Raw genomic sequence first — 14,597 nt, 5'->3', positions numbered from 1 at the left:
CTTTAATGTTCTCACTGCTTTTGGTCCAATCCTCCATCATAGCACTTTCCACATTCTATTGTAACAGCCAGATTTTACAATTCAAGCCTTATTCATCAGCTTAGAATATGTTTTCATATCAACCACCTCAATCTGTGACTTCAGCTAATCTCCACCCGCTCTCCTCTTCCTATGAATTATTTCCCAATTTATAAAATGAGGCTATTGGGCAACTCTTTATGGTCTCTTGCAACTTCAAGCTTTCTAAAAACTTGAACCAAATTATGATGGGATGCCAATTACCCCCCTTCTCAAATCACAAAAAAATCTTTCCTTCTGGAACATTTATTATTTATACACCAGTAAGCCTAGATCAGCCATTTTTCAAAAGAGTAGCACAAAGTGAATTCTCCATTGGGGAAACAAACGATGAATTGAAAGAGATTTCACGCCTGAATGCTCTCATTCTGCTCACGCCTGGACATCATGGCTGCTACCTTTCTGTACATTATCAAGGGAACTGGGGTTTGTCACTTGCACCAGACTCTGGCCTCTCCCAGAGAACCTCCAGAGAAGGCCTTAGCGGTTACCGTAGAAACGTCTTCCTTCCTGGATGCAGACCCACGAAGGCTCAGGCAGCCACGACCCAAGAGGGGCCTTGTTTAAACAGGAAAGAGCAGACAGTTTAATGGGTAGCTTTGCAGCTCAGATTCCTGCACAGCTTACAGTAGTTGGAGTAATAAATTCATAATGAATGTTTCTTTATTTTACAGCTAACTTTTAATGTTTGTTTTCTTCTTCTTTTTCTTTCTTTTGTTGTTTTTTTCTGAACACTATCTAACTGATGGTAGGCAGTGATGGTTTTTATATTTTTCATTTTTAATTGATAGAAAAATAATACAGAGAAAGATTGTGCTTTATGGACATTTATCTCATTAATTCTTCATGATATTTCTATGACATTTGTAATTATTGTTAATACTTGATAAAATTGGGAAAATTAAGGGCCAAATAGCTTAATTTCCCAACCCAGGGACACATGGCTATTTGTATAAAGTGGAACTTTCAAATGAATAACCACAAAAATCCATTTTGGCTTCATTAATAAGTTAGGAATTAAAAGTGGAATTTTCCATAAGTAAAGACCATTTGTAATTTGATCCATAAAAAGTGTAACATCTAGCTTTCAGGTACATTACTTAGTTACTACTTCAAGGAAATAGTCAAAGAAGCCAATTATTAAATTTTCTTTTGGACAATTTTATCCTCAGTTGCCTTTGGAAACTTGAGACCTCACAATTTGTCAGGCAGTATACAGTACATTGTTGAAACCAAGGTAAGATCTAGAATAGTCACTGATCACCTGTCATGTATCAGGTACTTTACCCATGCTACCTTCTTTAACTACTAATAACCCTATGGAGTAGATGCTACTATCTCCATTTTACTGATACTGTAAATAGAGCTTCAGAAAGGTAAAAGATAAGTTATTCAATGTCAGGGCTATTTTTTTTTTTTTTATTTTCAAGCTCAGTGCTTTGCTGGCATGTCATATTTTGTCTTCCCAAAGGAAATTCTTATGAGAAAAATGAAGAGCTATTGTCTCAAGATAGATGGCATTTCTTTAAATGTAGGAAGCCTTAGCTTCTTACAGCTCACACCCAGTTCCTTAGTAGATGACCTGCCTTTGAGATTTAAAGGTGGGTATACTGACTGCCTTTAAATGCCTCTGGTATAGTGCAGTATCCAGTGGGCACTGTGGATGGGGACTGAACTCACTCTCACATTCATGGAGTAGGAAAATATCAGTTATTACCCTGGAAAGTTCCCAGGAAAGAGCAGGCAGCTGCGGGGAGTTACGAACTGTGAGAACTACCTGGAGCCAGGAGGGCAGGTCATTTTAAAAGCCAATGGAGAGTTTTATCAGGCCATGGAGAGTTTTAATTGGTGGAGACGCTCTTATACTCAGGACAGTTAACTGTCCTCTACTGTGCTCAGTAAACCAAGAACAAGAAAATTACTGTGCGTGTGTGTGTGTGCGTGCCTGTGTGTGTGTGTGTGTTTGTATAGAAGAGAAGAGTACAGATTTGGGGGCAGGTTTTATTGAAAAGGACCTGTGGATTTATCCACATGTCCAGAACCCATACTAAATGTGAATCAGCATTTGCCAAATAAATGATGAGTGAATGGGTGAATTATAGTAAATAAAGATAGGAAAGGAAGTGGCAGATCACAAGGTTTAGGAGCACCATAAACCTTCCTCTCTGCACTCAGTTGCCCTGAAGCAAGGCATATTGGAAACTCCAAGCTCCCCGTTATGTCCCAAGACTTTGTGCCTTCACACAATCCTGGTCTTCTTTCCAGGATGTCCTCATCAATCCTCCACCCCAGACCTTATTCACATGGTAGATGCCTTCCTTTTCCTTCTAGAATCTTTCTCTTCTAGGAGGTCTCCTTTTCCTTCCCCATTTTCCTACTTTGTTTTACATACCTCCCTGAGAGCAAAGCAAGATGTGTTGTCTATTTGATATTTGTGTACCTTAATTTGCACTACAGTATGGACACCTGAAAGGGAGAGATGAGAGCTTTTATGTCTTTAACACTTAGTATATTTTCTTGCACACAGGAAGTGCTCAACGAGTATTTGTAAATGAATGAAAGAATCAATGAATGGATACACTAGGCAAATCCTCTTACTTCAATCAGTAGCCTAATCTGAAAATAGAAAAGGTACTGTGCCTGCACAGAGAATATTGACATGGGGTTCAGGGGACGGGGTTGAAATGTCACATTGCCAACCAACTTACTGGCTGATTTTGGGAAAGTTACTTACCATCTCTGAGCCTCACATTACCTGTGGGTAATATGAAAGAGTCCGATTACATGATGATTAGTGCCCTACAACCTCCAGCATTCTAGAACTTACAGTTTTAGCAAGAGTCTAGGTAGATTAAAAGCCATCTCCATGTCCTAGTTGTTACTATGAAGACCACACCACTGAACTTGCGTTTTGCAGTGCATTGGTCCCACAAAATATTTTTAGGTCTTCTGCAAAAGGGAACTATAGTCAGTACGTGGAAATGGTGGAGAGAACAAAATTAAGGATGTGCTCTGCTGCAGGTGTTCTTGGTTCACTTAATATGCAGATGGACATTGGGACACTTTAAAACGGACATATTATATTTGGTATTGCACTAGTGAATACTCTGTGGAATGAGTAATATATAGAAGTTCTGGAAAACTCCTATGCTAATGTGTAAGAAGATCTCACCACTGCCAAGATTCTAGAAACTCCAGATTTTGACTCAGACTGAGTTAGAATAAGGAAGCTGTTAGTAGTGAACAAAGTTATGGTTTTTGTGTGGTATCAGAGTGGGCAGGAAGGCAGAGTTAGGGTTCTGGGATGGTTGAACTCTGTATCTGACTGATTCATTCTTCTCCCTAATTCTTGAATTAACAGGGGGTTCTAGATTTGATATTATGACCCTAGAAAACCTTCACATGCAGGTAGAATGAAAGAACCATGGAATATGGCGACTAAGCAGAAAAGGACTAATCATTATTGAACATCCACTGAATACTACATCTCATTTAATTCTCACAGCAAATCCAAGAGATAGGTGTTACTGTGCCATTTTACAGCTGTGGTGATTGAAGCAAAAATAAGTTCAAAAATATGCCCAAGGTCATACATACAATAGATGGCAGACCTACAGTTTGAACTTTGGTCTTTTGGGTTCCAAGGCCTGAACTCTTCCATTACAACATGACTACCTGGCTAGAAGGGCACTTTTTAAAAAATGTGTTTGTTTTGGCCATGATTTTGTTGACCATTGCTCATTTACCCTCCTCTGTTGCCCATGAGCCTCATACTTCTCCTGTGTAAAATGAGAATGGTAATTTCTCTATTTCATGGAAGTTGTAGTGAGGATAGAATGGGCACATTTTCTTCCTTCCCCATATTTTCCTTCCTTATTCAATTCTTTAAACTGAGGCACATCAAAAAAAGAAAAGTTGAGCATTTCATTTGTTTTTATGCAATAGGGTCAATCCTAAGCAAGTTGATGCTTAATGTAACTTACAGTTCCCATAATTTCCCATGAATATTTGGAAAATATGCTGACATTGCTTATTTTAATAAAGTACATAAGTCAAGTAGATGGTCATCAAATGTAAAGATCACTCTCCTCTCTCTGAGTGGGTTATAGGCACAAGTAACAAACTTTGTCTTTTTATTTATGTTATAAATAAAATTTATGAGGGAAAAAAAGAGCTCAGAGAGACTAATACTATATACATTCATTTTTTGGCTGTCCTTCTCAGTGACGCTTGTGAATGAGAGAAACTCTTGTCTGTCGTCCTCAGGATGCAATAAGCCTTGTGATTAGTTCAGGTGAAATAACTCTTGTATTTCCTGCGTGAAACTCAGTAATCCAATTGACTTAACACTTCTTTGTTTTGCTTTTTGTGGGGCAAACTTGGTGGCCGGGTTTCACCTGACTTTGGAGTTACGCTGTTGTTGGGGTTTTAGATCATTGCCTTTTAGTGGATGTTAATAAGCTGACCAAAAGAGAATGGAAGTGGAAATCCTTCATGCGCAGTTGGGACAGTAATGTGGGTTGTTATTAGTGTCTACCATTATTGAGGGTAGAAGATGAGGTAGGTTGACTACTGTGGCCTGACTCAAATCTCATTTCAAATCTCCGCTCAATCTTTGTGCAGTTACATGGGAGTCACCTTCTTTATGAAGGAATCCCTGGCTAGCTCTTCCCATATGTGTCCTAGCATCAGGAGGATTTTGTATCCTGATTTTGGAATTTCAAATAACATAACTTTCTCTACAATCACAGCATCTCTTTCTCATTGACACACACATCTACCATGGTACTTACTCCCTCATGGGCAAGGGCCATACCTGATTTTACTCTGTGTTCCCAGGGTGTGGCGCAGGGCCTAGCATGCTGTAATGTTGGAAATAGTAGCAACCAACATTTCCTGAATGCTTAATAATCCCGGGCGCTCTTTTAAGTGTTTAATATGGATTAATTCACTTAATCTTCACAACAACTCTCTGGGGTACAAACTAATGTCATTTCCATTTTATAGGTGAAGAAACCAAGGCAACACATGATTAAGTGACACATTTGAGAGAGCCCAGGGAGTGGAGGTCAGAGTTCAGACTTGGGCAGAGAGGATCCAGAGCCATCTTCCTGGTTATCGCACGGTACTGTCACAGGTTGGGTTCTCTGAAGAAGAGATGGAGATACAGTTTGTGATGGGATGTGTTTACTAGAGATTGACAACATCTGTGAGGAAGCAAGATTAGGCAGAGGGAGTGCTGCCGTAGATATTGTTAATGAGACTTGATCTGACTTAGGCTTAGATAACTGGAGCTTTACACCCTTGCTTTGCTTAGTCTTCATACATGGGCTGCACTAAGGAAGGGTGTGACCATGGGCAAAACTGCTAACACACAGACCCAGATGTTGCTGGCATCTGGAAGCTGTGTGTTCATCACACCTTTCATAGCTGGTCAAGTCCTTCCTAGAAAGGAATATGGACAGCTCATACCATTGTCAACCATATATCATAGTCTCTCAGAGGAAATATAATAACCATTTGTTAAATTAACAGAATGTTTATTAGTTATAATAACTATAATGATGACTGTCACTTCTTGGGCAGTTACTACGTACCATATAAATATGGCTACAATTTATTGAGCCATTAATCATCATTAGAATACACTGAGGTTAACACTTGTTACATAACCTCATTTTACTACTAATAAAATAGAGATCTAGTGAAGTTAACATGTCCAAGATTCTATAATGAATAAGTGGGAGAGCTGTGATCCTCTCCGAGTCCATTTGACACTGGAGTCCACACTCCTAACCTCTAGGTATGTATTGCCTCAAATTGATTGTTGTGAGCTTCTCTGGAGCAGAGAGCATCAATTTTGTCATGACTAGCCCTAGTAATGCCTGACACATAGTGTGGACTGAGAATATTTTTGTTGAATGAATGATTAGTTGGTCTTCCATTAAAAATAATTTCATAATTTAGCAACTTTTATTGAAAACAATTGAGCATTTAATCAGGCATATAAAACCATTAAAGTTATAAATCTTTGTTTATTTAACAAGCCTAGTCAAAGCTAAGAATCATTAGTGAAAAGAACAGGAAGAATGCACGCAAGCACACACACACAGACACAAAGTGTGCAGAGGTGGCTAGCTGGCATATTGAGCAAATCAATCAAGGTAAATGAGAGGCTACATGCTCTTATAGAAAGAGCATTGGCCTAGAATTAGAGACGTCTTAATTGCAGGCATTTCACTCAAGTGAGTTTGTCATTGACAAGTCACTTCACTATTCTTATTTCTGAAATGAGGAAATTAAGTGTGGGAGATGATCCTCAAGTTTCCTTTATTACTGACATGCTATAATTCTTAGAACTTATTTGGAAGTGACATCAGGCATTTTGTGAAGGAACAGAGAGTGGAACCAGAACTGGTGGGTATAGATACAGGAAGAGAATTTCAGCTCCATATGATCAAGTATATTCTAAAGAACAGCATTGTGAGGAAGTGATTCCTCCTTAATTACAAGTGTTTAAGCAGAAGCTGACCTCTGCTTAACACCATGCTGAGGAGCTCTGGGTGGGCTCTCTGCGTTGGGTCAAAGGCTGGATGAGATTCTCATAAAGGTCAATGAAATCTAGGAGCCTGTGGCTGTAAAAGGCAACAAATAATCTCAGATATGATCAAAGTGTCAAAGAAAGCAGAGTGACAGATTATAGCCTGGGACATAGTAGTTGTTCAATAAATATCTTGAAAGAATGAATATTTAAAGTCATTTAATAATAAATCAGCACTTAAGAGTAGGGTTGAATGTAATTGATATATACAACCTCAGACAGCTTGAAGTTAAAATGATAATATTAACGTGAAGGTGTTTGGCAAATTGGAAATGTCATAGCTTAGGTTCCTGCCCCTCCCCCCCAAAAAAACTGTGCCTGAGACAAAGACTAAGGTGCAGATAATATTGTTGCATTCCCAGTAATTAAAAAATAGTTAATAAAAATTGCTGAGTACATATAATATGCCCTAAATAGGTAATATCCATAGCAGCTATGCCTACTGAAGAGTGAGGATTTTCCTGAGGATAAAAGAGCTCTAGGCAGAGGAAAAGGTATTTCAAAAGGACTGAATGTAACAGAGTAATTGGCATTCTCTAGGAAAGAAAGATATTTTTATTTTGAGCCTGTTCATGGGGAAATTGAGTAAGCCTAGAAAACTAGGCAAGTGAAGATTGTAAAGGTTTTGTGAGCCGTATCTGAGATTGGACAAATTTAAATATATTGAACTAATGCAAAAATATCCTTAAAACTGTGTGTAGAAAATAACACAATTGAAGAGTAAAAAGAGTTAAATTCCAATGATAAAAGTGCCCATGAAGAGCAGAAACTCAGGCATGAATAATATTTAAGCATGACAGACATTTTCTACACAAAATGCGGAGAAAGCTAATCTAAAAAGAATTGTGCATTTTCTTCATCTTTTTTTTTTTTTTTTTTGAGACAGAGTTTGCTCTTGTTGCCCAGGCTGCAATGCAATGGTGTGATCTCTTGGCTCACCACAACCTCTGCCTCCCAGGTTCAAGCGATTCTCCTGCCTCAGCCTCCTGTGTAGCTGGAATTACAGGCATGCGCCACCACGCCCAGCTAATTTTGTATTTTTAGTAGAGACAGGGTTTCTTCATGCTGGTTAGGCTGGTCTCGAACTCTAACCTCAGGGGATCCGCCCACCTCAACCTCCCAAAGTGCTGGGATTACAAGCGTGAGCCATCGCGTGAGGCCTCATTTTCTTCTTTTTTCTTTCCTTTTTTTCTTTTCTTTTGCTCTTTCTTCCCTCTCTTCTTCTCTCTCACTCTTTCAACAATATCAAACATGTTGGAAATGAGCCACAAATTATAAATTTTAATCTGACCTTCTACTGTTGGAGATTTCCTATCAGTAAATGCATTTGTAATTTATACAAAATAAATGTATGTAAATTTGAAGTTCAGATGCAGTTTTATATTTATGTAGTGCACACTAAAAGCATCTTAGAAGGAAATAAAAGGATCATAGGTGATGTTTAGGAGTCATTATGTTTGAATATAAAGGACAGCTATCAGTAGCACTTTACTGATTACAGAAATCCCAATCTGATGCTGAAATATTGAGTTCTTTAGAGTGTCTTGAAGGTGCCATGCTGCTTCATGCCTCTGTGCTTTTGCATATATTCCTTCCCCAGACTGAATACCCAACAGCCAGCCTTAGCTGAGCACCAGCTTCACCCATTCAGCTAATATGTGCATATTTTGTCTCTTTTATATCCCCACAGCACTCTGTACTTACCTTAGCATTGCCCTGAGCCCAGTGCTTCTCAATCTTTAATGCGTGCAGGAATACCCCAGGACCTTGTGAAAATGCAGATTATAATTCAGTAGGTCTGGGATAGGATCAATATTCTGTATTTTTAACATTCTTTTAGCAGACGATAATGATGTTGGTCCCTGAAACATACTTGGAGTGACAAGGTCAAGGCTCACACTGTAGAAATAATTAGATTACTTGTCTGTTTTGACTGTTAAGACAAAGAATTTTTTTTTATTCCTATTGCATAATATAAGTCTGGCACAGAATAAGATACTCAATAAACTTCTGGTGAATGAATACATAAGTATCACCTCAAAAGTTCACTATAATAACCTAAATTACTAGTATTACTATTAGCCTTTTTCTTTTTCTAAGGAGAAAAAATGACTCAGAGAAGTTAAATAACTAGTTAGAAAGTGATGGAATGAGAACTCTAATGCAGTTCTACTAACTCCAAGTCTTGTGTGCTATTCACTCCACTATTTGCCTTCCAAAATTCAAACACAATGCAGGTTAGATCTGAGGAGTGGAGAGGCTTACAAAACTAACAAAATACAACTATTCACAATGTCTTGTTTAAGAGATTGGAACTTTCAAATTTTAGCCTCAGACAATATAGAGTTGCAGGAAATCCTTGGTCTTGAGAGATTTGGACCACACTTCCAACTCTGACGTTCTATACCATTCTCACAGCTGAACAAATACGACATATATAATTGTTGAGCCCACCACTGATTTTACGAATTAATTCTTGGGATTTATGGTGTTTTGTTCTCTCTTTTCAAAGCACCTTACAATCGTTAATTATTTAAGCCGCCTTACATCCTTCAGAGGAAGGACAAGGATATTATTCTGCCCTGATCCTGGCGGGAGGTGGAGGTCGAGAGAGGTGGAATACCAGTGGTCGCCAGAGTCAAGGGGAAGAGAGATCAGGTTGCACCTGAGTGAACTCAGAAAGTTTTATTATTGAGGAAATTCTGCAGGCAAGATGGGACAGGGCTTCTTTCATGGATGTTTGGGTTAGTAGATGACAGTGCAAAGGCCATTCTTGATACCTAACCATAAGAATGATAGCTATCATTTTTTGAATACTTACTATTAATATACGGCAGATGGTCTACCATGCCATTAAACATTTTTAGTTTAATTTCCAATGAGAAATGTGAGTTGGCCAATGATAAAAATAATAGCTGCCATTTATTGAGAAGTTTGTTTGAGATAGAATCTCACTTTGCTACTCAGGCTGGAGTGCAGAGGTGTGATGTGAACATAACTCACTGTAGCCTTGACTTTCCAGGCTCAAGCGATCCTCCCACCTCAGCTTCCCAAGGCTGAAGTCCCTCCTGGGACTACAGGCACATGCCACCATGCACAGCTAATTTTTTTTTTGTATTTTTTAAGACAGGGTTTCACCATGTTTTCCAGGCTGGTCTTGAACTCTTGGGCTCAAATGATACACCCAGCTCAGCCTCCCAAAGTGCTGAAATTACAGGTGTGAGCTACCATGCTTAGCCCATTTATTGAGAACTTAACATGTCTTGCCTTTTAGGATCCTTGGAGCAACCTCATAAGGCTCCTACATTACAGTAGAGAACTGAATAACCCAAGTTACATACTTGATACATAATAAGACTGAGGTTTGAATCTTGGATTTATCTGCTTTCAAAGCCTGAGTTCTCTCCATTTAGTTTTACTGCAAATCATTGACTATTTCTGAAACTCAGTTTCTTCATTTGTAAAATGGGGATAATAATATCTAAATTATAGGACATAATGAGGATTCGCTATGATAATATCCTTGGCACTCAATAAGGATGTGGTAGAAAGATCATGAGCTTTAACACAGTGAAGACTGGGGTTTGAGTTTAGTCTTAATACTTAATAACCACAATATCTTATGCTTGTTACTTAGCTTTCTGAATTTCAATTTTCTTATCTGTAAAATAGTGATAATACTAGCTACCTTACAGGATTTGGTGAAGATTAAATAAAAGGATCCATACAAAGTGCCTACTTCAGTGCTTGGCATTTAGCAGTACTCAATGTAAGCTGTGATTTTTTGTTTTGTTTTTTCTCCTTCCTTCCCCTTCTGGGCTGTCTTCTCCGATATTCTTACTTTTGGATTCTCTGTCAATAAGTAACACCACCATCTTCTCAAATGCTATGTAAAATCTTGAAATTCCTTTAAAACAATTTCCTATCCTTGTCATTCTCATTTAACCAACTGCCAGTCATATTTGGTGAACTATGTCAGACATAGAACTGTTTCATCAGTGTCTACCAGCATTCTGATTTTAAGGCCCACCTACTTTGTGAGGCACAATTATAGGAACCAACATTACTTATTTCCTTTGACTTGCCTGAAGCAGAAATGCTGGTAAATTCATATGCCAGTGTCTCAGTATTCTACTGAGGAGATGTCCTCACTACCTTTATGCCTACGCAAATAAAGGAGAAAGAGAAAGAAAAATCCACTTGAGATGTTGTATTCTAAGTGTGTGAGTATCTCTGATGTTTGGTGCCTGTGACTTTTCAGGAATTGGAGTTAACATCCCTGGAGACTATTTTTTGCCATCAAACAAACATTTGGTAATAAATTGAATCAGATTTCTCTCCCTCCACCCTCCCCACACTGCCTCACCTTGCCTCAATGTCTGGGTAAACTCTTAAGTTTCTCAGAAAAGCTCTGAAATCCAGGCGCAATGAATCACCCTCACATGATAGAAAACAGTAAATAATAACCACTATTAGAGTGAGCAATGGACTCTTCTTCTCATTCGCTTTTTCACTATTGACAACATGGCTTTGGGACCTTGAGGAGATTATAGAGGGGAAAATTTTGCCCAACTGTTGCTATGACACATGCCCAGAAACTTCTAAAGCACGTTTGGTGCTTGCCCAGGGCCTATTGGCTCAATCACCAACCTTCAGATTCCATTCTCTGGGCTGTGAAAATCTAGGACCTCTCACCCTACAAAGCCTCTTCACTGACTGAGCTGCACCAGGTGCTTCGTTGACTCATACATCTTATGGCTGCATTTGAGACTCTGGGCTGGGGACTGATTAGAGCTTTGTCTCCAAAATGCTGAAGGTTTCCAGATGAATTGGCTTCTATAAGAGTTCTGATTAAATGGTATATAAAATAATGGAGAACTCGTTTGCTTATTTTAACTCTGGGAAAAAAAAGTTGGAGAAACTAGACTCTTCACTTCTATGCAAGATGTTTGCCAGTTCTAAGATATTTCTATTCCTGCTTCTTTACCACGCAACAGCAATAGTAACACAGGGAGGGACATTAATGGGTAATACCTGTATGGAGATAAAGATGTGCCAGAAATTATTCTAAGCATTTTAAATGTATTAGTTCATATAATCCTCACAATAGTCCTATGGGACATGCATAATATTATTATTCCATCATTATTATTCTGATTTTGAGATTAGACATTGAGAGATTAAGCAATTTACCTGTGTTCTAATCCAGGTACTCTGGCTCCAGAGTTAGTGTGCTAAACAATAGTAAGTATGAAATAGTAAGGATTACCTTGCATAGATATTTAGAGTTTACAACAAGTGTTCACATATATTATCTCATTTTATTACCACAGGAATCTATTAAAGTAGACAAGGAATATCTATTACTCCTTCATCACTGGGAGGCTGTAATATTATAATAGCTAAGAACATGAACTTTGAATTTAGAAAAATATAGGCTTGAATTTTTGCTTGGAATTTCTGAGTCTCTATTTCTTCACCAGTAAAATGGGGTTACAATGCCATTTTATAAAATTTTTGTGAGGAGTAAATGAAATAATGTAAACAAAGCACTTCATGCTACACAGAATAAATGTTAACAGCTAGCCTTTCTCCCTTCTTTCCTTCTTTCTTTCTTTTCTTTCTTTCATACTTCCTTACCTCTCTGAATAAATACTGGGCTTTGTATCTGTACTAAATTATATATATACAAAATTATACATATATTTTTATATATGATATATGGATACTCATATATTAAACTTATTTTATATAAAATATAAAACATAATATAATTTACTCTCTTAACCCTCTTTCAGGCATTGGTGAGAATAAAGTTAGAGATTGATTTGAAAGAATAAGTAGTATAGTTCGAAGTACATTTATTGTGTACCTCTTATGAGCAGTTGTCGTACTAGGAAGGGAATGTGGGTATAAAAATAATTAGATGTGATTCCTACCCTCAAGTAGCACATACTCCTTGATAAATGGAAGCAAGAAAACTTATTGTGGGCTCACTCTCTGTCAAGTACTGTATATTACATGTAAAATCTCATTATGATCTCATTTGGCTGCTGAGGAAACTGAGGCTTGGAGAAAGAGGTAGAGTGATTTTCTCTAGATCATCGTTATCTGATAATATTTTCTGGATAATGTAAATATTCTATTTGTGCTGTCCAATACGGACACTACACTGTTTATTACTTGAAATGTGGCCAGTGCAACTCAGAAACTGAATATTTAATTTTATGTAATCTTAATTCATTTACATATAAATAGCCGCCTGTAGCTGGTTGTTGCCATATTGGAGAGTGCAGCTGTAGATGAAATAGCTGGAAGTAGTAGACTCTGTGGCATCTGAGCCCTGCTCTTCCTGACTGCAAAGCTAGGATTTTTTTTCCATTATGTGAGTAAGCATGGCTCAAGGCTTCCAAATTTTTTCATAAAGTGTTAGCGGAAAACCCTTTGCCAGCAAAAGACAGGCAGTCCTGATGGCGGGGTAGTGTGGAGAACATCCACCCACACATGGTACACATATTTCCTCCTTGCTCAGAACGAGGACCGGGACTACGAGCACTCATCCTTTTATACTACAGCCCTAAAAACTAGGAAGCTTTTGCATGCATGGATTTCCCTTTGTTGCAATAGCAATCTTTGAAAATTTTCCAGTGTTATTGACACAATAAGAAGACCAACTAAGGTCCTACGTAGGGAGGACTTCTGAAATCCCTCAGTGGGAAAATAGGAAAAAGGCTGCTTGTTGTTAGGGTGAGGCATTTTAACACTATAGGCCAAAGGCTTTTAGATTTTCTTGTTGCCATCTTCAGGATTTCAAAAGCCATATCATCAACAACACGTTTGCTGCCAACCTGAATATAAAGATGTGATGACTCAATTCTTCCTGTGACCTAGGCTGACAGAAAAACTTCAGAATTCTAAATAAATACAGTTGGCCCTTGAACAACATGGGTTTGAACTGCACGGGGCCACTTATACAAGACTTTTTTTCAACCAAACATGGGTGGAAAGTATTCATGGCATGTATACATGGGTGCCACAGGGCCACCTACTGGACTTGAGTATGTGCGGATTTGGGTATATGTGGGAGGTTCTACTACCACAGGTCCTTGTTACAACAGGGATGACTGTAGTAGCATTTGTTTTTTTGGTCTTTACTATTGCTGTCATTATTATTATTAATAAGGCATTTAGTTTGTATAGGAAACATCGGGCAGGGCAGGTGTTAGATACATTACCATACATGCAGAGAATTTGTGTGTGTAAGGCAGTAAATAGCCTTATAATTTCTGGAAAAATGATTTATTCACTAATGTATTCATTCAGCCAATACTGGTAATTAACAACATTCAGAAACAATCAAATAAAATACTGACAGATAGGTGCCAGAAAGAAAATGCTCAGGAAGCTACAGTAGTAGAGAAAGAACTACTTTGAACAAGATAGTTAGGAACTTTCTGAAGAGGTGACCTAAAACTCACACATGAATGTTGAAGGGCAAGCCGTGAAAGTGACTGGGAAGAGCATTCTGAGTAGAGGAAGTTTATAAAAGATTCTGACGCACACTAGATCTTGAAACATTCAAGGGTAATTATCAAATTTCTGATGCTTATCAGATGTTTAAGAGAGGATGTCAAGTAGGCAATTGGATATGCAGATACAGAGCTCAGGGGAGAGGACTTGTTGGATAAGTAAATTTGGGAGTCATCAATCATAGATGGTATTAAAATAATGGGGCTGGATGAGATCACTTATAAGCTATGTAGGTAGAAAAGAAACAAAGGACTAAGACTGAACCTGAGGAACTACAACGTTTAGAGATTAAGCAAAAAAGTAAGGCAATACACAGAAAAATTAAAAGCAGAAGCTCAGAAAATAAGAGGAAAATCAGGATTGGTGTTATGGAAGCCCTACAGAAAAT

At 38.1% G+C, this 14,597-nt stretch overlaps 1 long non-coding RNA gene across 1 annotated transcript in view; it reads right to left on the bottom strand.

Annotated features, from left to right (window-relative positions):
- Positions 1–1,507: 1,507 nt before the first annotated feature.
- The window catches only part of LOC103885464, a 39,692-nt gene continuing 26,602 nt past the window's right edge, over positions 1,508–14,597 (bottom strand). Inside the window, exons 4-5 of the long non-coding RNA XR_002523715.2 lie at positions 8,384–8,445; positions 1,508–5,225 (exon numbers count right to left, since the gene is read on the bottom strand). This is a non-coding gene — a long non-coding RNA (uncharacterized LOC103885464). The remainder of the gene's footprint in view (positions 5,226–8,383; positions 8,446–14,597) is intronic.

This window comes from Papio anubis, chromosome 1, assembly GCF_008728515.1.
Source record: "Papio anubis isolate 15944 chromosome 1, Panubis1.0, whole genome shotgun sequence".
In the NCBI taxonomy this organism is placed as follows: Eukaryota; Metazoa; Chordata; class Mammalia; order Primates; family Cercopithecidae; genus Papio; species Papio anubis.
The sequence above is the reverse complement of the archived record's forward strand: the minus strand, read 5'-3'. Positions and strand labels throughout refer to the sequence as shown.